Source organism: Ambystoma mexicanum, chromosome 1p, assembly GCF_040938575.1.
Source record: "Ambystoma mexicanum isolate Mex_15411 chromosome 1p, UKY_AmexF1_1, whole genome shotgun sequence".
Lineage (NCBI taxonomy): Eukaryota > Metazoa > Chordata > Amphibia > Caudata > Ambystomatidae > Ambystoma > Ambystoma mexicanum.
In genome coordinates, this window is record NC_090921.1 from 4,479,362 (window position 1) to 4,506,056 (window position 26,695).

Consider the following 26,695-nt stretch of genomic DNA (forward strand, 5'->3'; position numbering starts at 1 on the left):
AGAGAAACCTTGTCAACCACTTCAATTCCTTCAAACTCATTATTGCTTACAACATTAATATGTCCGGTCAGATTCATGGGTAAGACTTTTAGAAAATATTATTCAATAATAAAATCAAATTTCTCATTTCATTGTAAATTGAATACATTCATTAATGCTCATATCTTCTATTTCACAATGATATCATTGCCTCTAGACAAAAGATTATTCTTCATGAATTCTGCAAAGAAACTAGAAAAGCGGATGCCATTAACACCAAAAACAAGTTAACTCAGCCCAATAATTCTCAGTTCTCACCATACATTGATTCGAAGTGCACGGTTCTTGGCGCAAGCATAATGAGTTTAGATGAAATTAATCAACACCAATGACTTTTCTTTGTATACCAATCAACACCCACACGTGTTTCGAGTCTTAGGGAGAGGTTGCACTATTCAGTGTATTTCACTTTTGATAAACTTTTTATTTCGCTATCGGTATATCTGTAAGTATTGGTATAGTCGCAGTTACTAGATCATCCCTCCCGCGTCTTTGTCAAGGTGTTTGCTGTTGTGTGATTAAACCTAAGGAAGAAAGAGGCCCTTTATCTACAAAGTGCGGCTGGCGGTCACCTGCTGGCCAACAAACTGCCACCAAGGCCAGCCGCCCTGCCGCGACTCCTAGCAAGGAAAGGGGAAGCTAGACCCGGCCAGGACCGCTGTCTCATCGAGTAAACAGCTCCCGCCTGAAAGAGGAAGAGACCGAGGGCAGCCTCCTGCTGCCTTGGGAAGACCACCATGTTCGACTGCCATCTGCCAATGTAACTGTCTCTCATTTCGGACCTACAGGCCCATACCGTGTGATCACGGTCCTGCCGGTCCCTGCTGGTCTGGGCCCCCCAGATCAGACTGGTGCCTTGGGTCCGCCCAGGCTACCCTCCATCCAGGCAGGCACACCGGGTAATTATTGCCCCAACTGGTTAGGAAAGACACCTGCAGTAAAACTATCTTGTTCATATTATCTAAAGTGGGGATAGTAATGCACTGCAGCACAGACATGAATGGCACTTTCTACTGGTTTTATGGAGAACTATTTGGCCCGAGGAGGAAAACAGCCAATGCCGAAATGGAGCAATGTCTAGACAGTATCCCGATCCCTCTGCTCTCCAGAGAAGCCAGTGCCCTATTCAAAAGTCCCATGACGCAAGAAGAAATCAAAACAGCAATCTGCGAGGTGCCCAATGGTAATGCACCCAGGTCAGATGGGCTATGCCAGAATTTTATGAAGAATTTCCGGACCTCCTACCCCATATCTATTACAGCTTTGGGAGGAGTCCCTTTCAAAAGGGACATTACCCGAATCAATGCGAGAACTCATAATAATCTTGCTTTTATAACTTAATAAGCCTGCGCGGGATTGCGTCTTCTGCCGTCCACTATCTCTTATCAAGGTGGACGTTAAAAGGTACGCCAAAATAATACCAACTAGGCTTCTACCCTTCTAATGCACCTGGACCAGTCGGGATGACTCTAAATCTGCAAAGACTATTCAACATGTTGATCTGAGTGGACCCAGAGGTGCATGAAGTGGCTGTTTCTCTAGACATGCAGAAAGCATTTGACTCTGTGTCCTGGCAATTCCTCTTCAAAGTCCTAGAGAAATATGGTTTTGGCCCTGATTTTTCCATCTTGGATTAGATTGTTATGAACAAAGCCATTCGCCAGGCGGAGATCGAATGACATACTCTCCTCAATTCTCCATTTAGCTAAGTGTACGAGGCAAGGCAGCCCTCGTTCCCCACTACTATTCGCATTGGTGGTGGAACTGCTGGCAGACATCATTAGCGATCATTTCCAAGATAAGGGCATCAAACTGGGGGGCACTCCTGAAATGATATTGCTTTGCGCTGATGCTATTCAATTACTTGTGAGGAATCCGGGCAGGGCATATAGCCCATGATCCTGACCCAAGTGGTGACTGATTTCAGTAAATACTCAAGACTCTGCATTAGTAGAGCTAAATCCAAAGTGTTTCCATTAAGCTCCAAAACCAAGAGACCCGCCAACATGGCTGGCCTCAAATGGTCCGACACCCCATTTAAATACTTCGGTACCCTATTTCCACATTCAAACATTGGAATCTTTGACGGTATCCATGGAGCATATATAATACAACTGCGGCGGAACTTGGCGAGATGGAGCAAATCACCAATGTCGCTAATGGGTAGAATTTCAGTCTGAAGGTTATCGTCCTTCCCAAGCTGCTATATTTGTTCGGTAAGATATTGTTATGGCGAGGCAGAGACTTTTTCACTGAATGGGTGTGCCTGTGCACCGATTTTGTGTTGACACCCGGCCCAATTACAATGCAATGAGCAGTCTTAGCGCTGCGGTATGAGTCTGGTAGCCTTGCGGCTACACATTTTGAATTATACTACTTGCTTGCACAGAATCAGTTTGCAGCATACTGGTTCGGGACTGATATGGCACATCCCCATGTTAAACTAGAAACCGTGACTGCTAGTGATGCCAATCTACAAACTCTTCTGCTTGTTGACTGCTATAAATGGGACAATCCAGTAGACTCAGTGGGATCCACACTTCCTGCGTGGAGGAAACTGTTCCGGCAGGTGGAGATTGGCGCCCCTTACGATAAACAATCCTGCCCTAAGACCCATCATGGACTGCAGGATCATCACAGACTGGCTGGAAGCACAGTTTCACACGCTGGGAGACATGTTTGTTGAGGGTCATTTCAAAGATTGGAATGGAGTCACGGCTCAGATCGACAGTGGGCCATTATAAATATTGCAATTTAAACGCATGCACGCATCATTTAGGTCGCATTGGCCTTCTTTCCCGTGGGAACCAGTTCCCTATCCTTGCTTGTCACACATAATGAATTCCAGGAGGTGAGGAGAGGGATATCTGCCCTATATAATCTAGTACAACAGCATACACCGCAGATAGAGTCAAAAGCTAGACTCAAATGGAGTCAGGACTTGCAGATGGTGTTGAGCAATGGACAAGCATTTTGTAGACTTGCAAAAGAGTTTAAGCTCATCTACTTTAACATGGTAAATTGCCTTCATTATACCCCATCCAGAATCACATTATTCAATTCAGAATCTGAGGGCAGGTGCCCGATATGCCGGACCCCAAATGCAGACTTTTTGCATATTCTCTGGGCCTGCCCGATGCTGGGATCATACTGGTCAGAGGTGTGCAAGGTCCTAGTGGACATTACTGGCTTTCGGGTGGACGTGCTTTCCCGTACATGTATGTTTGACGTTGTGGGCAAAATGTTTATTATCATCCATAGACTGTTAAATCTAGGTCTTTTCGTAGCTAAACGAGTTATATATTAGAAATGGAAGGACAACTGTCCTCTCATGCCCAATATGTGGATGTCAAATATGGTATTGGCCAACGATATGGAAGTACTGTATGCTACCCTCTCCCAGCGGGGTGTCATCCCAAAGACAAATAGGCTGCTCTTAAGGACTATATAATGTTCGAAAACTGACTGATACACAACATGACCAAAGCACTGACTCTGTGGCAGATTGAGAATAGATATGGCTTAACCACTGATATACAATGTAATCAGGCACCATGTAATGTATATGCCTTGCCTCCTGATGCTTTATTTTTGTACTGTTTGTTCAACCACCTAAGTGCTGAAATAAAAAAAGAATTCAAAAAATGCCATGCCACCTCTGCCTGCATGGACTTTGCATCACAGCAACTGTCAGAGATGCATATGTGACATTTGAGCCTGCTCTGTGCCATGGCAGAACTGGCTCTCTAACTGTTAGGAGACTGGCTACAGCAAGTCATGTGTACAATCATTTTACCAAGGCGCATTTATGAATGAGGGCTCTGTGTCATTTAATCGACAGCCGTTTTTTCGACGGGTGGTTTTACGAAGAGTTTTGCCGAAAAAACTCATCAAATTTTTGTCCAATACATTTTTGGGGGGTTACTCCCCTCCCCCTCCTCTACCAATTTTCTGTTTTCCCCATCCCTTAATATGCCCTCCCCATTCCCCCCCCAAAAAATGTCGATGAGTGTTTTTGGCAAAAACCATTCGTAAAAACACCAGTCGAAAAAACGGGTGTCGGGTGTCGATGAAAGGACGTAGTACCATGAATGAGGGGGTCTGACCCCCTTTCACCCCTATACACCTTTGCCAATTACATGTACTCATTACACAGACAGCCTTAGAATCATCAGCAGCATTTAATTTAAATAAGAATAAAAAAAGCCAGGGCTTTCACACCTTTGCAGATGACAATCCGTCACATCAAAACATACATGACAACATCTTTGCCACAGCTGGGAGGGAGGTTTTGTAACAGAGCTCGGGAGAATTGAATGTTCCCATTGGATTGAATGGGGGTTAGAAATATTTTAGGAGGGAGAAGGTAAAAAAGAGCGCAATTTGTGATGAAATAATTGAGAGACTCCCGACTATGTCGGGAGGGTTTGCATGCAAGTAAATGTGGAATAATATCAACTATTCTAGCTGGATATGGGAGAATCTCGGTGTTAGTACATCAAAATGTGGAGTTTATCGGCATGCACGAAATTGTAGGCCACAGAAACATAACTCAATGAAGTTAACTCCAGATAAGATACTAAAGGCCTGGGTAAGCCAGTCTGCCTGCTCTGTACAGACAAACCTGACGACCTACCTGCCCCCTTGTGCATACAGCACATTGGCCACCGAAAGAAAGCCAAAATATGAATTAGGTAACAATGTCATGTGCAGCCCACTTTAATTGCAAAGTGCGAACTTTTCAGCTGACTAAAGTCAAGAAACGAACTCATCATGTTGTGATGTTTCTCGCAGTTTCTGTGTTGTGCATGCGCCCAGCACCGGGCAGCGTGGGCCACATGCAGCTCACTACAGTGGGAATAGGTTGTGCTGCCAAGCTTGATCAAAGTGGGGGCCTGTGCCCCCCTGCCCTTCCATGGGAACACCACTAACTATAGTTAATATGTTCACCAGTGGATAAAGTGGGGTGCTACATTGAGGGGGGGCGTGGCCAAAGTATGTGTGTATTTAGGCCACACCCCAAATGAGAGCCCCCCCCCACTCGCCAATGCAGGGTAGAGGGGTTGGTGAAAGGCTGGGGCACACCAAAGGTGTAATACCAGTGTGCCCCTCTCTCACACGCACCAGGCAGCCCTTTCATTCAAGGTGCCGCGTGGATAACAACCACAGGCTCCTTGAATGAAAGGGCTTCCTGCTGCGTGATGACTACTCTGAAACAGGGACCTGTCTCTCCGTTTGTTTTCCTGTAAAGAGTCATCACTCATCATGAAGCCTCATTTAAAAGGCCTCATGCTGCATGATGACACCTGCAGGCAGTCCGTGTAACTGTGCAACGCTTCGGCTACAGGACTGCCTGAGGAGCCCTTTCTTGAGACTGCCGAGGCGTGGCCCAGGCTAACACCGGCCCACTTAAAGCCCTGATGATCACCCATATAGTATACACCTCCTCAATTACATGCAGTCATTACACAACAGAACGTGATTTATGCTGCAGTGAAGAGCACTCCGTTTATAGTCGGGAGTTCTGCCCTGTGGGCAATAAAAAGTGGCATAATTAAAAGTTCAGAGTTAAATAGATAATGTATTGTGCGAGCACATATTAGAAACATGCGGATTTTGCTATGGTAATTTCTTTGCGGTATTTTCTTCAACAAGTATACACCAGTAAACCATCTGTGAGCAAATTCGTAGACGTGGCTGGGACGTTTGGATGCTTTCATGAGAGCTCCAGGGGCCGGTAGAGGGATGAATGTTTACGTTAGAGCTGCAGAATAATGTGCATAATGTTCTGATTTCACTTTCAAAATGTCAGCAGCATGCAAACAGATTTTTAGAAGTAAAAAAAAAAACTTTGCTGCATTGGCCGGGAATCGAACCCGGGCCTCCCGCGTGGCAGGCGAGAATTCTACCACTGAACCACCAATGCTTGCATGTTCAAGCCTGTGGGAAAAAGTGCAGTTGAGCACAATTCATGAATGCCAAAGGACCGAATAGAGCGACAGGGAAGCAATGCACTTTCAATTTCAAAAGCAGGGAGCAGGCAGAGAGCTCACATTCTGGTGAAATCTTCATTCATACTTTGCTAGGTCCTTTTTTTAAGTTTTACTCTCTGCCTTACTGTAGTTCGCACGGAAATAAGAGAAACCTTGTCAACCACTTCAATTCCTTCAAACTCATTATTGCTTACAACATTAATATGTCCGGTCAGATTCATGGGTAAGACTTTTAGAAAATATTATTCAATAATAAAATCAAATTTCTCATTTCATTGTAAATTGAATACATTCATTAATGCTCATATCTTCTATTTCACAATGATATCATTGCCTCTAGACAAAAGATTATTCTTCATGAATTCTGCAAAGAAACTAGAAAAGCGGATGCCATTAACACCAAAAACAAGTTAACTCAGCCCAATAATTCTCAGTTCTCACCATACATTGATTCGAAGTGCACGGTTCTTGGCGCAAGCATAATGAGTTTAGATGAAATTAATCAACACCAATGACTTTTCTTTGTATACCAATCAACACCCACACGTGTTTCGAGTCTTAGGGAGAGGTTGCACTATTCAGTGTATTTCACTTTTGATAAACTTTTTATTTCGCTATCGGTATATCTGTAAGTATTGGTATAGTCGCAGTTATTAGATCATCCCTCCCGCGTCTTTGTCAAGGTGTTTGCTGTTGTGTGATTAAACCTAAGGAAGATAGAAGCCCTTTATCTACAAAGTGCTGCTGGCGGTCACCTGCTGGCCAACAAACTGCCACCAAGGCCAGCCGCCCTGCCGCGACTCCTAGCAAGGAAAGGGGAAGCTAGACCCGGCCAGGACCGCTGTCTCATCGAGTAAACAGCTCCCGCCTGAAAGAGGAAGACACCGAGGGCAGCCTCCTGCTGCCTTGGGAAGACCACCATGTTCGACTGCCATCTGCCAATGTAACTGTCTCTCATTTCGGACCTACAGGCCCATACCGTGTGATCACGGTCCTGCCGGTCCCTGCTGGTCTGGGCCCCCCAGATCAGACTGGTGCCTTGGGTCCGCCCAGGCTACCCTCCATCCAGGCAGGCACACCGGGTAATTATTGCCCCAACTGGTTAGGAAAGACACCTGCAGTAAAACTATCTTGTTCATATTATCTAAAGTGGGGATAGTAATGCACTGCAGCACAGACATGAATGGCACTTTCTACTGGTTTTATGGAGAACTATTTGGCCCGAGGAGGAAAACAGCCAATGCCGAAATGGAGCAATGTCTAGACAGTATCCCGATCCCTCTGCTCTCCAGAGAAGCCAGTGCCCTATTCAAAAGTCCCATGACGCAAGAAGAAATCAAAACAGCAATCTGCGAGGTGCCCAATGGTAATGCACCCAGGTCAGATGGGCTATGCCAGAATTTTATGAAGAATTTCCGGACCTCCTACCCCATATCTATTACAGCTTTGGGAGGAGTCCCTTTCAAAAGGGACATTACCCGAATCAATGCGAGAACTCATAATAATCTTGCTTTTATAACTTAATAAGCCTGCGCGGGATTGCGTCTTCTGCCGTCCACTATCTCTTATCAAGGTGGGCGTTAAAAGGTACGCCAAAATAATACCAACTAGGCTTCTACCCTTCTAATGCACCTGGACCAGTCGGGATGACTCTAAATCTGCAAAGACTATTCAACATGTTGATCTGAGTGGACCCAGAGGTGCATGAAGTGGCTGTTTCTCTAGACATGCAGAAAGCATTTGACTCTGTGTCCTGGCAATTCCTCTTCAAAGTCCTAGAGAAATATGGTTTTGGCCCTGATTTTTCCATCTTGGATTAGATTGTTATGAACAAAGCCATTCGCCAGGCGGAGATCGAATGACATACTCTCCTCAATTCTCCATTTAGCTAAGTGTACGAGGCAAGGCAGCCCTCGTTCCCCACTACTATTCGCATTGGTGGTGGAACTGCTGGCAGACATCATTAGCGATCATTTCCAAGATAAGGGCATCAAACTGGGGGGCACTCCTGAAATGATATTGCTTTGCGCTGATGCTATTCAATTACTTGTGAGGAATCCGGGCAGGGCATATAGCCCATGATCCTGACCCAAGTGGTGACTGATTTCAGTAAATACTCAAGACTCTGCATTAGTAGAGCTAAATCCAAAGTGTTTCCATTAAGCTCCAAAACCAAGAGACTCGCCAACATGGCTGGCCTCAAATGGTCCGACACCCCATTTAAATACTTCGGTACCCTATTTCCACATTCAAACATTGGAATCTTTGACGGTATCCATGGAGCATATATAATACAACTGCAGCGGAACTTGGCGAGATGGAGCAAATCGCCAATGTCGCTAATGGGTAGAATTTCAGCCTGAAGGTTATCGTCCTTCCCAAGCTGCTATATTTGTTCGGTAAGATATTGTTATGGCGAGGCAGAGACTTTTTCACTGAATGGGTGTGCCTGTGCACCGATTTTGTGTTGACACCCGGCCCAATTACAATGCAATGAGCAGTCTTAGCGCTGCGGTATGAGTCTGGTAGCCTTGCGGCTACACATTTTGAATTATACTACTTGCTTGCACAGAATCAGTTTGCAGCATACTGGTTCGGGACTGATATGGCACATCCCCATGTTAAACTAGAAACCGTGACTGCTAGTGATGCCAATCTACAAACTCTTCTGCTTGTTGACTGCTATAAATGGGACAATCCAGTAGACTCAGTGGGATCCACACTTCCTGCGTGGAGGAAACTGTTCCGGCAGGTGGAGATTGGCGCCCCTTACGATAAACAATCCTGCCCTAAGCCCCATCATGGACTGCAGGATCATCACAGACTGGCTGGAAGCACAGTTTCACACGCTGGGAGACATGTTTGTTGAGGGTCATTTCAAAGATTGGAATGGAGTCACGGCTCAGATCGACAGTGGGCCATTATAAATATTGCAATTTAAACGCATGCACGCATCATTTAGGTCGCATTGGCCTTCTTTCCCGTGGGAACCAGTTCCCTATCCTTGCTTGTCACACATAATGAATTCCAGGAGGTGAGGAGAGGGATATCTGCCCTATATAATCTAGTACAACAGAATACACCGCAGATAGAGTCAAAAGCTAGACTCAAATGGAGTCAGGACTTGCAGATGGTGTTGAGCAATGGACAAGCATTTTGTAGACTTGCAAAAGAGTTTAAGCTCATCTACTTTAACATGGTAAATTGCCTTCATTATACCCCATCCACAATCACATTATTCAATTCAGAATCTGAGGGCAGGTGCCCGATATGCCGGACCCCAAATGCAGACTTTTTGCATATTCTCTGGGCCTGCCCGATGCTGGGATCATACTGGTCAGAGGTGTGCAAGGTCATAGTGGACATTACTGGCTTTCGGGTGGACGTGCTTTCCCGTACATGTATGTTTGACGTTGTGGGCAAAATGTTTATTATCATCCATAGACTGTTAAATCTAGGTCTTTTCGTAGCTAAACGAGTTATATATTAGAAATGGAAGGACAACTGTCCTCTCATGCCCAATATGTGGATGTCAAATATGGAACTGGCCAACGATATGGAAGTACTGTATGCTATCCTCTCCCAGCGGGGTGTCATCCCAAAGACAAATAGGCTGCTCTTAAGGACTATATAATGTTCGAAAACTGACTGATACACAACATGACCAAAGCACTGACTCTGTGGCAGATTGAGAATAGATATGGCTTAACCACTGATATACAATGTAATCAGGCACCATGTAATGTATATGCCTTGCCTCCTGATGCTTTATTTTTGTACTGTTTGTTCAACCACCTAAGTGCTGAAATAAAAAAAGAATTCAAAAAATGCCATGCCACCTCTGCCTGCATGGACTTTGCATCACAGCAACTGTCAGAGATGCATATGTGACATTTGAGCCTGCTCTGTGCCATGGCAGAACTGGCTCTCTAACTGTTAGGAGACTGGCTACAGCAAGTCATGTGTACAATCATTTTACCAAGGCGCATTTATGAATGAGGGCTCTGTGTCATTTAATCGACAGCCGTTTTTTCGACGGGTGGTTTTACGAAGAGTTTTGCCGAAAAAACTCATCAAATTTTTGTCCAATACATTTTTGGGGGGTTACTCCCCTCCCCCTCCTCTACCAATTTTCTGTTTTCCCCATCCCTTAATATGCCCTCCCCATTCCCCCCCCAAAAAATGTTGATGAGTGTTTTCGGCAAAAACCATTCGTAAAAACACCAGTCGAAAAAACGGGTGTCGGGTGTCGATGAAAGGACGTAGTACCATGAATGAGGGGGTCTGACCCCCTTTTACCCCTATACACCTTCGCCAATTACATGTACTCATTACACAGACAGCCTTAGAATCATTAGCAGCATTTAATTTAAATAAGAATAAAAAAAGCCAGGGCTTTCACACCTTTGCAGATGACAATCCGTCACATCAAAACATACATGACAACATCTTTGCCACAGCTGGGAGGGAGGTTTTGTAACAGAGCTCGGGAGAATTGAATGTTCCCATTGGATTGAATGGGGGTTAGAAATATTTTAGGAGGGAGAAGGTAAAATAGAGCGCAATTTGTGATGAAATAATTGAGAGACTCCCGACTATGTCGGGAGGGTTTGCATGCAAGTAAATGTGGAATAATATCAACTATTCTAGCTGGATATGGGAGAATCTCGGTGTTAGTACATCAAAATGTGGAGTTTATCGGCATGCACGAAATTGTAGGCCACAGAAACATAACTCAATGAAGTTAACTCCAGATAAGATACTAAAGGCCTGGGTAAGCCAGTCTGCCTGCTCTGTACAGGCAAACCTGACGACCTATCTGCCCCCTTGTGCATACAGCACATTGGCCACCGAAAGAAAGCCAAAATATGAATTAGGTAACAATGTCATGTGCAGCCCACTTTAATTGCAAAGTGCGAACTTTTCAGCTGACTAAAGTCAAGAAACGAACTCATCATGTTGTGATGTTTCTCGCAGTTTCTGTGTTGTGCATGCGCCCAGCACCGGGCAGCGTGGGCCACATGCAGCTCACTACAGTGGGAATAGGTTGTTCTGCCAAGCTTGATCAAAGTGGGGGCCTGTGCCCCCCTGCCCTTCCATGGGAACACCACTAACTATAGTTAATATGTTCACCAGTGGATAAAGTGGGGTGCTACATTGAGGGGGGGCGTGGCCAAAGTATGTGTGTATTTAGGCCACACCCCAAATGAGAGCCCCCCCCACTCGCCAATGCAGGGTAGAGGGGTTGGTGAAAGGCTGGGGCACACCAAAGGTGTAATAGCAGTGTGCCCCTCTCTCACACGCACCAGGCAGCCCTTTCATTCAAGGTGCCGCGTGGATAACAACCACAGGCTCCTTGAATGAAAGGGCTGCCTGCTGCGTGATGACTACTCTGAAACAGGGACCTGTCTCTCCGTCTGTTTTCCTGTAAAGAGTCATCACTCCTCATGAAGCCTCATTTAAAAGGCCTCATGCTGCATGATGACACCTGCAGGCAGTCCGTGTAACTGTGCAACGCTTCGGCTACAGGACTGCCTGAGGAGCCCTTTCTTGAGACTGCCGAGGCGTGGCCCAGGCTAACACCGGCCCACTTAAAGCCCTGATGATCACCCATATAGTATACACCTCCTCAATTACGTGCAGTCATTACACAACAGAACGTGATTTATGCTGCAGTGAAGAGCACTCCGTTTATAGTCGGGAGTTCTGCCCTGGGGGCAATAAAAAGTGGCATAATTAAAAGTTCAGAGTTAAATAGATAATGTATTGTGCGAGCACATATTAGAAACATGCGGATTTTGCTATGGTAATTTCTTTGCGGTATTTTCTTCAATAAGTATACACCAGTAAACCATCTGTGAGCAAATTCGTAGACGTGGCTGGGAGGTTTGGATGCTTTCATGAGAGCTCCAGGGGGCGGTAGAGGGTTGAATGTTTACGTTAGAGCTGCAGAATAATGTGCATAATGTTCTGATTTCACTTTCAAAATGTCAGCAGCATGCAAACAGATTTTTAGAAGTAAAAAAAACTTTGCTGCATTGGCCGGGAATCGAACCCGGGCCTCCCGCGTGGCAGGCGAGAATTCTACCACTGAACCACCAATGCTTGCATGTTCAACTATCCGGAAAAATGTGCAGTTGAGCACAATTCATGAATGCCAAAGGACCGGATAGAGCGACAGGGAAGCAATGCACTTTCAATTTCAAAAGCAGGGAGCAGGCAGAGAGCTCACATTCTGGTGAAATCTTCATTCATACTTTGCTAGGTCCTTTTTTTAAGTTTTACTCTCTGCCTTACTGTAGTTCGCACGGAAATAAGAGAAACCTTGTCAACCACTTCAATTCCTTCAAACTCATTATTGCTTACAACATTAATATGTCCGGTCAGATTCATGGGTAAGACTTTTAGAAAATATTATTCAATAATAAAATCAAATTTCTCATTTCATTGTAAATTGAATGCATTCATTAATGCTCATATCTTCTATTTCACAATGATATCATTGCCTCTAGACAAAAGATTATTCTTCATGAATTCTGCAAAGAAACTAGAAAAGCGGATGCCATTAACACCAAAAACAAGTTAACTCAGCCCAATAATTCTCAGTTCTCACCATACATTGATTCGAAGTGCACGGTTCTTGGCGCAAGCATAATGAGTTTAGATGAAATTAATCAACACCAATGACTTTTCTTTGTATACCAATCAACACCCACACGTGTTTCGAGTCTTAGGGAGAGGTTGCACTATTCAGTGTATTTCACTTTTGATAAACCTTTTATTTCGCTATCGGTATATCTGTAAGTATTGGTATAGTCGCAGTTATTAGATCATCCCTCCCGCGTCTTTGTCAAGGTGTTTGCTGTTGTGTGATTAAACCTAAGGAAGATAGAAGCCCTTTATCTACAAAGTGCTGCTGGCGGTCACCTGCTGGCCAACAAACTGCCACCAAGGCCAGCCGCCCTGCCGCGACTCCTAGCAAGGAAAGGGGAAGCTAGACCCGGCCAGGACCGCTGTCTCATCGAGTAAACAGCTCCCGCCTGAAAGAGGAAGACACCGAGGGCAGCCTCCTGCTGCCTTGGGAAGACCACCATGTTCGACTGCCATCTGCCAATGTAACTGTCTCTCATTTCGGACCTACAGGCCCATACCGTGTGATCACGGTCCTGCCGGTCCCTGCTGGTCTGGGCCCCCCAGATCAGACTGGTGCCTTGGGTCCGCCCAGGCTACCCTCCATCCAGGCAGGCACACCGGGTAATTATTGCCCCAACTGGTTAGGAAAGACACCTGCAGTAAAACTATCTTGTTCATATTATCTAAAGTGGGGTTAGTAATGCACTGCAGCACAGACATGAATGGCACTTTCTACTGGTTTTATGGAGAACTATTTGGCCCGAGGAGGAAAACAGCCAATGCCGAAATGGAGCAATGTCTAGACAGTATCCCGATCCCTCTGCTCTCCAGAGAAGCCAGTGCCCTATTCAAAAGTCCCATGACGCAAGAAGAAATCAAAACAGCAATCTGCGAGGTGCCCAATGGTAATGCACCCAGGTCAGATGGGCTATGCCAGAATTTTATGAAGAATTTCCGGACCTCCTACCCCATATCTATTACAGCTTTGGGAGGAGTCCCTTTCAAAAGGGACATTACCCGAATCAATGCGAGAACTCATAATAATCTTGCTTTTATAACTTAATAAGCCTGCGCGGGATTGCGTCTTCTGCCGTCCACTATCTCTTATCAAGGTGGACGTTAAAAGGTACGCCAAAATAATACCAACTAGGCTTCTACCCTTCTAATGCACCTGGACCAGTCGGGATGACTCTAAATCTGCAAAGACTATTCAACATGTTGATCTGAGTGGACCCAGAGGTGCATGAAGTGGCTGTTTCTCTAGACATGCAGAAAGCATTTGACTCTGTGTCCTGGCAATTCCTCTTCAAAGTCCTAGAGAAATATGGTTTTGGCCCTGATTTTTCCATCTTGGATTAGATTGTTATGAACAAAGCCATTCGCCAGGCGGAGATCGAATGACATACTCTCCTCAATTCTCCATTTAGCTAATTGTACGAGGCAAGGCAGCCCTCGTTCCCCACTACTATTCGCATTGGTGGTGGAACTGCTGGCAGACATCATTAGCGATCATTTCCAAGATAAGGGCATCAAACTGGGGGGCACTCCTGAAATGATATTGCTTTGCGCTGATGCTATTCAATTACTTGTGAGGAATCCGGGCAGGGCATATAGCCCATGATCCTGACCCAAGTGGTGACTGATTTCAGTAAATACTCAAGACTCTGCATTAGTAGAGCTAAATCCAAAGTGTTTCCATTAAGCTCCAAAACCAAGAGACCCGCCAACATGGCTGGCCTCAAATGGTCCGACACCCCATTTAAATACTTCGGTACCCTATTTCCACATTCAAACATTGGAATCTTTGACGGTATCCATGGAGCATATATAATACAACTGCAGCGGAACTTGGCGAGATGGAGCAAATCGCCAATGTCGCTAATGGGTAGAATTTCAGCCTGAAGGTTATCGTCCTTCCCAAGCTGCTATATTTGTTCGGTAAGATATTGTTATGGCGAGGCAGAGACTTTTTCACTGAATGGGTGTGCCTGTGCACCGATTTTGTGTTGACACCCGGCCCAATTACAATGCAATGAGCAGTCTTAGCGCTGCGGTATGAGTCTGGTAGCCTTGCGGCTACACATTTTGAATTATACTACTTGCTTGCACAGAATCAGTTTGCAGCATACTGGTTCGGGACTGATATGGCACATCCCCATGTTAAACTAGAAACCGTGACTGCTAGTGATGCCAATCTACAAACTCTTCTGCTTGTTGACTGCTATAAATGGGACAATCCAGTAGACTCAGTGGGATCCACACTTCCTGCGTGGAGGAAACTGTTCCGGCAGGTGGAGATTGGCGCCCCTTACGATAAACAATCCTGCCCTAAGCCCCATCATGGACTGCAGGATCATCACAGACTGGCTGGAAGCACAGTTTCACACGCTGGGAGACATGTTTGTTGAGGGTCATTTCAAAGATTGGAATGGAGTCACGGCTCAGATCGACAGTGGGCCATTATAAATATTGCAATTTAAACGCATGCACGCATCATTTAGGTCGCATTGGCCTTCTTTCCCGTGGGAACCAGTTCCCTATCCTTGCTTGTCACACATAATGAATTCCAGGAGGTGAGGAGAGGGATATCTGCCCTATATAATCTAGTACAACAGAATACACCGCAGATAGAGTCAAAAGCTAGACTCAAATGGAGTCAGGACTTGCAGATGGTGTTGAGCAATGGACAAGCATTTTGTAGACTTGCAAAAGAGTTTAAGCTCATCTACTTTAACATGGTAAATTGCCTTCATTATACCCCATCCACAATCACATTATTCAATTCAGAATCTGAGGGCAGGTGCCCGATATGCCGGACCCCAAATGCAGACTTTTTGCATATTCTCTGGGCCTGCCCGATGCTGGGATCATACTGGTCAGAGGTGTGCAAGGTCCTAGTGGACATTACTGGCTTTCGGGTGGACGTGCTTTCCCGTACATGTATGTTTGACGTTGTGGGCAAAATGTTTATTATCATCCATAGACTGTTAAATCTAGGTCTTTTCGTAGCTAAACGAGTTATATATTAGAAATGGAAGGACAACTGTCCTCTCATGCCCAATATGTGGATGTCAAATATGGAATTGGCCAACGATATGGAAGTACTGTATGCTACCCTCGCCCAGCGGGGTGTCATCCCAAAGACAAATAGGCTGCTCTTAAGGACTATATAATGTTCGAAAACTGACTGATACACAACATGACCAAAGGACTGACTCTGTGGCAGATTGAGAATAGATATGGCTTAACCACTGATATACAATGTAATCAGGCACCATGTAATGTATATGCCTTGCCTCCTGATGCTTTATTTTTGTACTGTTTGTTCAACCACCTAAGTGCTGAAATAAAAAAAGAATTCAAAAAATGCCATGCCACCTCTGCCTGCATGGACTTTGCATCACAGCAACTGTCAGAGATGCATATGTGACATTTGAGCCTGCTCTGTGCCATGGCAGAACTGGCTCTCTAACTGTTAGGAGACTGGCTACAGCAAGTCATGTGTACAATCATTTTACCAAGGCGCATTTATGAATGAGGGCTCTGTGTCATTTAATCGACAGCCGTTTTTTCGACGGGTGGTTTTACGAAGAGTTTTGCCGAAAAAACTCATCAAATTTTTGTCCAATACATTTTTGGGGGGTTACTCCCCTCCCCCTCCTCTACCAATTTTCTGTTTTCCCCATCCCTTAATATGCCCTCCCCATTCCCCCCCCAAAAAATGTTGATGAGTGTTTTCGGCAAAAACCATTCGTAAAAACACCAGTCGAAAAAACGGGTGTCGGGTGTCGATGAAAGGACGTAGTACCATGAATGAGGGGGTCTGACCCCCTTTTACCCCTATACACCTTCGCCAATTACATGTACTCATTACACAGACAGCCTTAGAATCATTAGCAGCATTTAATTTAAATAAGAATAAAAAAAGCCAGGGCTTTCACACCTTTGCAGATGACAATCCGTCACATCAAAACATACATGACAACATCTTTGCCACAGCTGGGAGGGAGGTTTTGTAACAGAGCTCGGGAGAATTGAATGTTCCCATTGGATTGAATGGGGGTTAGAAATATTTTAGGAGGGAGAAGGTAAAATAGAGCGCAATTTGTGATGAAATAATTGAGAGACTCCCGACTATGTCGGGAGGGTTTGCATGCAAGTAAATGTGGAATAATATCAACTATTCTAGCTGGATATGGGAGAATCTCGGTGTTAGTACATCAAAATGTGGAGTTTATCGGCATGCACGAAATTGTAGGCCACAGAAACATAACTCAATGAAGTTAACTCCAGATAAGATACTAAAGGCCTGGGTAAGCCAGTCTGCCTGCTCTGTACAGGCAAACCTGACGACCTATCTGCCCCCTTGTGCATACAGCACATTGGCCACCGAAAGAAAGCCAAAATATGAATTAGGTAACAATGTCATGTGCAGCCCACTTTAATTGCAAAGTGCGAACTTTTCAGCTGACTAAAGTCAAGAAACGAACTCATCATGTTGTGATGTTTCTCGCAGTTTCTGTGTTGTGCATGCGCCCAGCACCGGGCAGCGTGGGCCACATGCAGCTCACTACAGTGGGAATAGGTTGTGCTGCCAAGCTTGATCAAAGTGGGGGCCTGTGCCCCCCTGCCCTTCCATGGGAACACCACTAACTATAGTTAATATGTTCACCAGTGGATAAAGTGGGGTGCTACATTGAGGGGGGGCGTGGCCAAAGTATGTGTGTATTTAGGCCACACCCCAAATGAGAGCCCCCCCCACTCGCCAATGCAGGGTAGAGGGGTTGGTGAAAGGCTGGGGCACACCAAAGGTGTAATACCAGTGTGCCCCTCTCTCACACGCACCAGGCAGCCCTTTCATTCAAGGTGCCGCGTGGATAACAACCACAGGCTCCTTGAATGAAAGGGCTGCCTGCTGCGTGATGACTACTCTGAAACAGGGACCTGTCTCTCCGTCTGTTTTCCTGTAAAGAGTCATCACTCCTCATGAAGCCTCATTTAAAAGGCCTCATGCTGCATGATGACACCTGCAGGCAGTCCGTGTAACTGTGCAACGCTTCGGCTACGGGACTGCCTGAGGAGCCCTTTCTTGAGACTGCCGAGGCGTGGCCCAGGCTAACACCGGCCCACTTAAAGCCCTGATGATCACCCATATAGTATACACCTCCTCAATTACGTGCAGTCATTACACAACAGAACGTGATTTATGCTGCAGTGAAGAGCACTCCGTTTATAGTCGGGAGTTCTGCCCTGGGGGCAATAAAAAGTGGCATAATTAAAAGTTCAGAGTTAAATAGATAATGTATTGTGCGAGCACATATTAGAAACATGCGGATTTTGCTATGGTAATTTCTTTGCGGTATTTTCTTCAACAAGTATACACCAGTAAACCATCTGTGAGCAAATTCGTAGACGTGGCTGGGAGGTTTGGATGCTTTCATGAGAGCTCCAGGGGGCGGTAGAGGGATGAATGTTTACGTTAGAGCTGCAGAATAATGTGCATAATGTTCTGATTTCACTTTCAAAATGTCAGCAGCATGCAAACAGATTTTTAGAAGTAAAAAAAACTTTGCTGCATTGGCCGGGAATCGAACCCGGGCCTCCCGCGTGGCAGGCGAGAATTCTACCACTGAACCACCAATGCTTGCATGTTCAAGCCTCTGGAAAATGTGCAGTTGAGCACAATTCATGAATGCCGAAGGATTGGATAGGGTGACAGGAAACCAATGCACTTTCAATTTCAAAAGCAGGGAGCAGGCAGAGAGCTCACATTCTGGTGAAATCTTCATTCATACTTTGCTACGTCCTTTTTCAAGTTTTACTCTCTGCCTTACTGTAGTTCGCACGGAAATAAGAGAAACCTTGTCAACCACTTCAATTCCTTCAAACTCATTATTGCTTACAACATTAATATGTCCGGTCAGATTCATGGGTAAGACTTTTAGAAAATATTATTCAATAATAAAATCAAATTTCTCATTTCATTGTAAATTGAATACATTCATTAATGCTCATATCTTCTATTTCACAATGATATCATTGCCTCTAGACAAAAGATTATTCTTCATGAATTCTGCAAAGAAACTAGAAAAGCGGATGCCATTAACACCAAAAACAAGTTAACTCAGCCCAATAATTCTCAGTTCTCACCATACATTGATTCGAAGTGCACGGTTCTTGGCGCAAGCATAATGAGTTTAGATGAAATTAATCAACACCAATGACTTTTCTTTGTATACCAATCAACACCCACACGTGTTTCGAGTCTTAGGGAGAGGTTGCACTATTCAGTGTATTTCACTTTTGATAAACTTTTTATTTCGCTATCGGTATATCTGTAAGTATTGGTATAGTCGCAGTTACTAGATCATCCCTCCCGCGTCTTTGTCAAGGTGTTTGCTGTTGTGTGATTAAACCTAAGGAAGATAGAGGCCCTTTATCTACAAAGTGCTGCTGGCGGTCACCTGCTGGCCAACAAACTGCCACCAAGGCCAGCCGCCCTGCCGCGACTCCTAGCAAGGAAAGGGGAAGCTAGACCCGGCCAGGACCGCTGTCTCATCGAGTAAACAGCTCCCGCCTGAAAGAGGAAGAGACCGAGGGCAGCCTCCTGCTGCCTTGGGAAGACCACCATGTTCGACTGCCATCTGCCAATGTAACTGTCTCTCATTTCGGACCTACAGGCCCATACCGTGTGATCACGGTCCTGCCGGTCCCTGCTGGTCTGGGCCCCCCAGATCAGACTGGTGCCTTGGGTCCGCCCAGGCTACCCTCCATCCAGGCAGGCACACCGGGTAATTATTGCCCCAACTGGTTAGGAAAGACACCTGCAGTAAAACTATCTTGTTCATATTATCTAAAGTGGGGATAGTAATGCACTGCAGCACAGACATGAATGGCACTTTCTACTGGTTTTATGGAGAACTATTTGGCCCGAGGAGGAAAACAGCCAATGCCGAAATGGAGCAATGTCTAGACAGTATCCCGATCCCTCTGCTCTCCAGAGAAGCCAGTGCCCTATTCAAAAGTCCCATGACGCAAGAAGAAATCAAAACAGCAATCTGCGAGGTGCCCAATGGTAATGCACCCAGGTCAGATGGGCTATGCCAGAATTTTATGAAGAATTTCCGGACCTCCTACCCCATATCTATTACAGCTTTGGGAGGAGTCCCTTTCAAAAGGGACATTACCCGAATCAATGCGAGAACTCATAATAATCTTGCTTTTATAATTTAATAAGCCTGCGCGGGATTGCGTCTTCTGCCGTCCACTATCTCTTATCAAGGTGGACGTTAAAAGGTACGCCAAAATAATACCAACTAGGCTTCTACCCTTCTAATGCACCTGGACCAGTCGGGATGACTCTAAATCTGCAAAGACTATTCAACATGTTGATCTGAGTGGACCCAGAGGTGCATGAAGTGGCTGTTTCTCTAGACATGCAGAAAGCATTTGACTCTGTGTCCTGGCAATTCCTCTTCAAAGTCCTAGAGAAATATGGTTTTGGCCCTGATTTTTCCATCTTGGATTAGATTGTTATGAACAAAGCCATTCGCCAGGCGGAGATCGAATGACATACTCTCCTCAATTCTCCATTTAGCTAAGTGAACGAGGCAAGGCAGCCCTCGTTCCCCACTACTATTCGCATTGGTGGTGGAACTGCTGGCAGACATCATTAGCGATCATTTCCAAGATAAGGGCATCAAACTGGGGGGCACTCCTGAAATGATATTGCTTTGCGCTGATGCTATTCAATTACTTGTGAGGAATCCGGGCAGGGCATATAGCCCATGATCCTGACCCAAGTGGTGACTGATTTCAGTAAATACTCAAGACTCTGCATTAGTAGAGCTAAATCCAAAGTGTTTCCATTAAGCTCCAAAACCAAGAGACCCGCCAACATGGCTGGCCTCAAATGGTCCGACACCCCATTTAAATACTTCGGTACCCTATTTCCACATTCAAACATTGGAATCTTTGACGGTATCCATGGAGCATATATAATACAACTGCAGCGGAACTTGGCGAGATGGAGCAAATCGCCAATGTCGCTAATGGGTAGAATTTCAGCCTGAAGGTTATCGTCCTTCCCAAGCTGCTATATTTGTTCGGTAAGATATTGTTATGGCGAGGCAGAGACTTTTTCACTGAATGGGTGTGCCTGTGCACCGATTTTGTGCTGACACCCGGCCCAATTACAATGCAATGAGCAGTCTTAGCGCTGCGGTATGAGTCTGGTAGCCTTGCGGCTACACATTTTGAATTATACTACTTGCTTGCACAGAATCAGTTTGCAGCATACTGGTTCGGGACTGATATGGCACATCCCCATGTTAAACTAGAAACCGTGACTGCTAGTGATGCCAATCTACAAACTCTTCTGCTTGTTGACTGCTATAAATGGGACAATCCAGTAGACTCAGTGGGATCCACACTTCCTGCGTGGAGGAAACTGTTCCGGCAGGTGGAGATTGGCGCCCCTTACGATAAACAATCCTGCCCTAAGCCCCATCATGGACTGCAGGATCATCACAGACTGGCTGGAAGCACAGTTTCACACGCTGGGAGACATGTTTGTTGAGGGTCATTTCAAAGATTGGAATGGAGTCACGGCTCAGATCGACAGTGGGCCATTATAAATATTGCAATTTAAACGCATGCACGCATCATTTAGGTCGCATTGGCCTTCTTTCCCGTGGGAACCAGTTCCCTATCCTTGCTTGTCACACATAATGAATTCCAGGAGGTGAGGAGAGGGATATCTGCCCTATATAATCTAGTACAACAGAATACACCGCAGATAGAGTCAAAAGCTAGACTCAAATGGAGTCAGGACTTGCAGATGGTGTTGAGCAATGGACAAGCATTTTGTAGACTTGCAAAAGAGTTTAAGCTCATCTACTTTAACATGGTAAATTGCCTTCATTATACCCCATCCACAATCACATTATTCAATTCAGAATCTGAGGGCAGGTGCCCGATATGCCGGACCCCAAATGCAGACTTTTTGCATATTCTCTGGGCCTGCCCGATGCTGGGATCATACTGGTCAGAGGTGTGCAAGGTCCTAGTGGACATTACTGGCTTTCGGGTGGACGTGCTTTCCCGTACATGTATGTTTGACGTTGTGGGCAAAATGTTTATTATCATCCATAGACTGTTAAATCTAGGTCTTTTCGTAGCTAAACGAGTTATATATTAGAAATGGAAGGACAACTGTCCTCTCATGCCCAATATGTGGATGTCAAATATGGAATTGGCCAACGATATGGAAGTACTGTATGCTACCCTCGCCCAGCGGGGTGTCATCCCAAAGACAAATAGGCTGCTCTTAAGGACTATATAATGTTCGAAAACTGACTGATACACAACATGACCAAAGGACTGACTCTGTGGCAGATTGAGAATAGATATGGCTTAACCACTGATATACAATGTAATCAGGCACCATGTAATGTATATGCCTTGCCTCCTGATGCTTTATTTTTGTACTGTTTGTTCAACCACCTAAGTGCTGAAATAAAAAAAGAATTCAAAAAATGCCATGCCACCTCTGCCTGCATGGACTTTGCATCACAGCAACTGTCAGAGATGCATATGTGACATTTGAGCCTGCTCTGTGCCATGGCAGAACTGGCTCTCTAACTGTTAGGAGACTGGCTACAGCAAGTCATGTGTACAATCATTTTACCAAGGCGCATTTATGAATGAGGGCTCTGTGTCATTTAATCGACAGCCGTTTTTTCGACGGGTGGTTTTACGAAGAGTTTTGCCGAAAAAACTCATCAAATTTTTGTCCAATACATTTTTGGGGGGTTACTCCCCTCCCCCTCCTCTACCAATTTTCTGTTTTCCCCATCCCTTAATATGCCCTCCCCATTCCCCCCCCAAAAAATGTTGATGAGTGTTTTCGGCAAAAACCATTCGTAAAAACACCAGTCGAAAAAACGGGTGTCGGGTGTCGATGAAAGGACGTAGTACCATGAATGAGGGGGTCTGACCCCCTTTTACCCCTATACACCTTCGCCAATTACATGTACTCATTACACAGACAGCCTTAGAATCATTAGCAGCATTTAATTTAAATAAGAATAAAAAAAGCCAGGGCTTTCACACCTTTGCAGATGACAATCCGTCACATCAAAACATACATGACAACATCTTTGCCACAGCTGGGAGGGAGGTTTTGTAACAGAGCTCGGGAGAATTGAATGTTCCCATTGGATTGAATGGGGGTTAGAAATATTTTAGGAGGGAGAAGGTAAAATAGAGCGCAATTTGTGATGAAATAATTGAGAGACTCCCGACTATGTCGGGAGGGTTTGCATGCAAGTAAATGTGGAATAATATCAACTATTCTAGCTGGATATGGGAGAATCTCGGTGTTAGTACATCAAAATGTGGAGTTTATCGGCATGCACGAAATTGTAGGCCACAGAAACATAACTCAATGAAGTTAACTCCAGATAAGATACTAAAGGCCTGGGTAAGCCAGTCTGCCTGCTCTGTACAGGCAAACCTGACGACCTATCTGCCCCCTTGTGCATACAGCACATTGGCCACCGAAAGAAAGCCAAAATATGAATTAGGTAACAATGTCATGTGCAGCCCACTTTAATTGCAAAGTGCGAACTTTTCAGCTGACTAAAGTCAAGAAACGAACTCATCATGTTGTGATGTTTCTCGCAGTTTCTGTGTTGTGCATGCGCCCAGCACCGGGCAGCGTGGGCCACATGCAGCTCACTACAGTGGGAATAGGTTGTGCTGCCAAGCTTGATCAAAGTGGGGGCCTGTGCCCCCCTGCCCTTCCATGGGAACACCACTAACTATAGTTAATATGTTCACCAGTGGATAAAGTGGGGTGCTACATTGAGGGGGGGCGTGGCCAAAGTATGTGTGTATTTAGGCCACACCCCAAATGAGAGCCCCCCCCACTCGCCAATGCAGGGTAGAGGGGTTGGTGAAAGGCTGGGGCACACCAAAGGTGTAATACCAGTGTGCCCCTCTCTCACACGCACCAGGCAGCCCTTTCATTCAAGGTGCCGCGTGGATAACAACCACAGGCTCCTTGAATGAAAGGGCTGCCTGCTGCGTGATGACTACTCTGAAACAGGAACCTGTCTCTCCGTCTGTTTTCCTGTAAAGAGTCATCACTCCTCATGAAGCCTCATTTAAAAGGCAACATGCTGCATGATGACACCTGCAGGCAGTCTGTGTAACTGTGCAACGCTTCGGCTACAGGACTGCCTGAGGAGCCCTTTCTTGAGACTGCCGAGGCGTGGCCCAGGCTAACACCGGCCCACTTAAAGCCCTGATGATCACCCATATAGTATACACCTCCTCAATTACGTGCAGTCATTACACAACAGAACGTGATTTATGCTGCAGTGAAGAGCACTCCGTTTATAGTCGGGAGTTCTGCCCTGGGGGCAATAAAAAGTGGCATAATTAAAAGTTCAGAGTTAAATAGATAATGTATTGTGCGAGCACATATTAGAAACATGCGGATTTTGCTATGGTAATTTCTTTGCGGTATTTTCTTCAACAAGTATACACCAGTAAACCATCTGTGAGCAAATTCGTAGACGTGGCTGGGACGTTTGGATGCTTTCATGAGAGCTCCAGGGGGCGGTAGAGGGATGAATGTTTACGTTAGAGCTGCAGAATAATGTGCATAATGTTCTGATTTCACTTTCAAAATGTCAGCAGCATGCAAACAGATTTTTAGAAGTAAAAAAAAACTTTGCTGCATTGGCCGGGAATCGAACCCGGGCCTCCCGCGTGGCAGGCGAGAATTCTACCACTGAACCACCAATGCTTGCATGTTGACTCCTGTGGGAAAAAGTGCAGTTGAGCACAATTCACGAATGCCAAAGGACCGGATAGAGCAACAGGAAAGCAATGCACTTTCAATTTCAAAAGCAGGGAGCAGGCAGAGAGCTCACATTCTGGTGAAATCTTCATTCATACTTTGCTACGTCCTTTTTTTAAGTTTTACTCTCTGCCTTACTGTAGTTCGCACGGAAATAAGAGAAACCTTGTCAACCACTTCAATTCCTTCAAACTCATTATTGCTTACAACATTAATATGTCCGGTCAGATTCATGGGTAAGACTTTTAGAAAATATTATTCAATAATAAAATCAAATTTCTCATTTCATTGTAAATTGAATACATTCATTAATGCTCATATCTTCTATTTCACAATGATATCATTGCCTCTAGACAAAAGATTATTCTTCATGAATTCTGCAAAGAAACTAGAAAAGCGGATGCCATTAACACCAAAAACAAGTTAACTCAGCCCAATAATTCTCAGTTCTCACCATACATTGATTCGAAGTGCACGGTTCTTGGCGCAAGCATAATGAGTTTAGATGAAATTAATCAACACCAATGACTTTTCTTTGTATACCAATCAACACCCACACGTGTTTCGAGTCTTAGGGAGAGGTTGCACTATTCAGTGTATTTCACTTTTGATAAACTTTTTATTTCGCTATCGGTATATCTGTAAGTATTGGTATAGTCGCAGTTATTAGATCATCCCTCCCCCGTCTTTGTCAAGGTGTTTGCTGTTGTGTGATTAAACCTAAGGAAGATAGAAGCCCTTTATCTACAAAGTGCTGCTGGCGGTCACCTGCTGGCCAACAAACTGCCACCAAGGCCAGCCGCCCTGCCGCGACTCCTAGCAAGGAAAGGGGAAGCTAGACCCGGCCAGGACCGCTGTCTCATCGAGTAAACAGCTCCCGCCTGAAAGAGGAAGAGACCGAGGGCAGCCTCCTGCTGCCTTGGGAAGACCACCATGTTCGACTGCCATCTGCCAATGTAACTGTCTCTCATTTCGGACCTACAGGCCCATACCGTGTGATCACGGTCCTGCCGGTCCCTGCTGGTCTGGGCCCCCCAGATCAGACTGGTGCCTTGGGTCCGCCCAGGCTACCCTCCATCCAGGCAGGCACACCGGGTAATTATTGCCCCAACTGGTTAGGAAAGACACCTGCAGTAAAACTATCTTGTTCATATTATCTAAAGTGGGGATAGTAATGCACTGCAGCACAGACATGAATGGCACTTTCTACTGGTTTTATGGAGAACTATTTGGCCCGAGGAGGAAAACAGCCAATGCCGAAATGGAGCAATGTCTAGACAGTATCCCGATCCCTCTGCTCTCCAGAGAAGCCAGTGCCCTATTCAAAAGTCCCATGACGCAAGAAGAAATCAAAACAGCAATCTGCGAGGTGCCCAATGGTAATGCACCCAGGTCAGATGGGCTATGCCAGAATTTTATGAAGAATTTCCGGACCTCCTACCCCATATCTATTACAGCTTTGGGAGGAGTCCCTTTCAAAAGGGACATTACCCGAATCAATGCGAGAACTCATAATAATCTTGCTTTTATAACTTAATAAGCCTGCGCGGGATTGCGTCTTCTGCCGTCCACTATCTCTTATCAAGGTGGACGTTAAAAGGTACGCCAAAATAATACCAACTAGGCTTCTACCCTTCTAATGCACCTGGACCAGTCGGGATGACTCTAAATCTGCAAAGACTATTCAACATGTTGATCTGAGTGGACCCAGAGGTGCATGAAGTGGCTGTTTCTCTAGACATGCAGAAAGTATTTGACTCTGTGTCCTGGCAATTCCTCTTCAAAGTCCTAGAGAAATATGGTTTTGGCCCTGATTTTTCCATCTTGGATTAGATTGTTATGAACAAAGCCATTCGCCAGGCGGAGATCGAATGACATACTCTCCTCAATTCTCCATTTAGCTAAGTGTACGAGGCAAGGCAGCCCTCGTTCCCCACTACTATTCGCATTGGTGGTGGAACTGCTGGCAGACATCATTAGCGATCATTTCCAAGATAAGGGCATCAAACTGGGGGGCACTCCTGAAATGATATTGCTTTGCGCTGATGCTATTCAATTACTTGTGAGGAATCCGGGCAGGGCATATAGCCCATGATCCTGACCCAAGTGGTGACTGATTTCAGTAAATACTCAAGACTCTGCATTAGTAGAGCTAAATCCA

At 45.3% G+C, this 26,695-nt stretch overlaps 4 non-coding genes across 4 annotated transcripts; all 4 read right to left on the bottom strand.

Moving 5' to 3' along the window:
• Positions 1 to 5,894: 5,894 nt before the first annotated feature.
• TRNAG-GCC (transfer RNA glycine (anticodon GCC)) lies at positions 5,895 to 5,965 on the bottom strand. The gene has a single exon. It is a non-coding gene; the product is annotated as a tRNA-Gly (tRNA).
• Positions 5,966 to 12,066: 6,101 nt separating this feature from the next.
• Positions 12,067 to 12,137, bottom strand: TRNAG-GCC (transfer RNA glycine (anticodon GCC)). The gene has a single exon. It is a non-coding gene; the product is annotated as a tRNA-Gly (tRNA).
• Positions 12,138 to 18,238: 6,101 nt separating this feature from the next.
• Positions 18,239 to 18,309, bottom strand: TRNAG-GCC (transfer RNA glycine (anticodon GCC)). The gene has a single exon. It is a non-coding gene; the product is annotated as a tRNA-Gly (tRNA).
• A 6,100-nt stretch (positions 18,310 to 24,409) lies between these two features.
• TRNAG-GCC (transfer RNA glycine (anticodon GCC)) lies at positions 24,410 to 24,480 on the bottom strand. Its single transcript has one exon. It is a non-coding gene; the product is annotated as a tRNA-Gly (tRNA).
• Between the last annotated feature and the right edge of the window lie 2,215 nt (positions 24,481 to 26,695).